Source organism: Cynara cardunculus (genome assembly GCF_001531365.2).
Source record: "Cynara cardunculus var. scolymus isolate 2C chromosome LG 11, CcrdV1, whole genome shotgun sequence".
Taxonomy (NCBI): domain Eukaryota; kingdom Viridiplantae; phylum Streptophyta; class Magnoliopsida; order Asterales; family Asteraceae; genus Cynara; species Cynara cardunculus.
Window position 1 is genome coordinate 14,727,010 of NC_037538.1, and position 2,832 is coordinate 14,729,841.

Below are 2,832 nucleotides of genomic sequence, written 5' to 3' on the forward strand. Positions count from 1 at the left end.
ACGATTTTGAAAGTTGGTTCCCCAAAATAGGAATCAGGTGGAAGTTGGTTCCCCAAAATAAAAATCAAGTGAAAGTTGGTTCCCCAAAATAACGATTTTGAAAGTTGGTTCCCCAAAATAGAAATCAGGTGAAAGTTGGTTCCATTTTGGTGCAATTTTCCCTTTAAGTTATATATATATATATATATATATATATATATATATATATATATATATATATATATATATAGAGGAGGGATCAATTGCAAATCACGCTCGTTTGTGAAAATCTTACAAACCAATCTCGTTCATCCATTTTCTTGATCAATGATCAAGATTAAATGAGTTCATATTAAGAAATAAAAAAAGAATAGATTATAAAAGTTTAATTTTTAATTGAAAAAAGGGTAAATCTGTAAAATCTCCAATATTGGAAGGTAATAAATATTGTTAATTTTGAAAACGTAATAATGAAAACGTTTCATATAGAAGGAGGTAAATCATTTCTTCTTAATATAAATGTTTTACCATTAATATGTTTTATTACTGTTTACCATTATGTTTTATAAAAATATGAATTTTAAAAGCAGTAAAATATGAAATCTGTATTCCGTTTCATTGAAAAAATACATGTACTTTGAGTAATTAAACTAATTTCATATTCAATAATGACCAGCAAAGAATATCACAATATTTTGGGACGTTATGAAAAACGTTTATTAAATAAAAAAATATTCAGTTTTCAAAATGTCTCATTAAATTTTTAAAAATGTTTCATTATTTATATGTTTCATCGTTCAACACTAAATGACAATCAGTCTTTCTTTAATGGAAATCACGTGAGTTCGTTCTATAAACGATTAAATAGTTTTGTTCAATGATTTAATGATACAAAATATTTTCTTTAGTATTCAAATTGTTTCATTATTTTTTGTTGATTATAGTATGTTTTATATTTCATAATTTATTAGGATATACCTAACTCATTGTAGGTTACAAGGAGTCACGTGAGTTAGGTAGATGAAACGGTGAAACAGTTTCATTCGTGAAATTTAATGGTACAAAAAATTTGTTTTAGTATTCAAAATGTTTCATTATGTTTCACAAATGAAATTTAATGAAACAGTTTCATTCGTAAAATTTAAAAGGTTTCAAAAGTAAACACTTTGAATACTAAAGCAAATATTTTGTATCATTAAATCAATGAACGCAATTGTTTCACCGTTTATAGAACGAACTCACGTGACTTCCATTAAAGAAAGACCGATTGTCATGTAGTGTTGAACGATTAAACATATAAAGAATGTAACATTTTTAAAAATTTAATGAGACATTTTGAAAACTGAATATTCTTTTATTTAATGAACGTTTTTCATGCATAAAACGTTCCAAAATATTGTGAAATTGTTTGCTGGTCATTATTGAACATGAAATTAGTTTCATTACTCAAAGTACATATATTTTTTCAATGAAACGAAACACATATTTCATATTCTATTGCTTTTAAAATTCATATTTTTATAAAATATAATGGTAAAAAGTAACAAAACATATTAATGGTAAAAAATTTATATTAAAAATAATGATTTACCTCCTTCTATATTAAATGTTTCCATTATTACGTTTCCAAAATTAACAGTATTTATTACCTTCCAATATTAACCAATATACAATGAAATGACTATTACACCCTTGATTAAAATTAAAGAAAAAAAAAACGGAATTTTCCTATTGGTCGAAAGTGGTTTGCATGGTTTTCATGAATTGATTGGTTTGCAATGTAACACGCCTCTCTCTCTCTCTCTCTCTCTCTCTCTCTGTATATATATATATATATATATATATATATATATAATATAATTAAAAAAAATAGTAATATTAAAATTTAAAAGATTTTTATCCACTTTACCCCAACAATCCAAATAAGGCTCACGAAAAAATCTAGTTTATTTGTCTAATCATGGTGTTAGTTGTACGATGTTTGAATTTCTGGTTACTATTATATTGTAATCTAATACATTGTTTGTAATTGGTTCGATTATGTTTGAGACATTTAAACTTATATCTTTAAAAAATTGTAATTTACTTTTAGTTGTAAAGATTAACATATTGTAATTTTTTAGATCGGTTTCGGTTATAACCAATAGTGAAAGGGAAAAGGAGAATTTTTACCCTTAACTGGTTCTCCAACGGGGATCGGGCAACCGCGGTGACCCGTTGGGGATCCCCGATAAGATTCCCGACGGGGATCGAGCAGTTATAAGAACGGTTTTAGTTATCGGTTTCGGAGACGATGATACCAATAATCGGCCTGAATCCGACCCCTTGCCATTCCTATACAAGATGTTTGTGGTTTCAAATCGATTCTCTAATTAATATAGACTATCCAGATTAATTTATAATTTTCTATTTAGTTTATTAAATACTTGATTCTATAAGGTGGTGTTTATTTTCTAATAATTGTTGAAGTATAAAGTCTTATTTCACTTCTGATTCATAAGAGGTGGTGGTGAAGTCTGAAATATGAATTAATAAGATTGTTTGTTTTTGTAAATTGATAAACGTCTGAATTTGTTTAAATTGTTTATTTTACCCATTAAAAATTTATATCGTTGAATTTATAAATAAAGTTTATACAATTTCACATATTTATTTATCATCATTATGAAATTTACATCTAAATTATATAATTAACTGTTGGTCCCAAAAGGGTCTACAAGAATACTAAACAGGTTGTAGAAGGGGGGGGATGAATACAAACACAGTTTTCAAATTTAAAATATATATTGATAAAGAAGATCAATACAGATTTTACAAGATTGTTTGCGGAAAGATAAGTTGAGAGAAACCTAT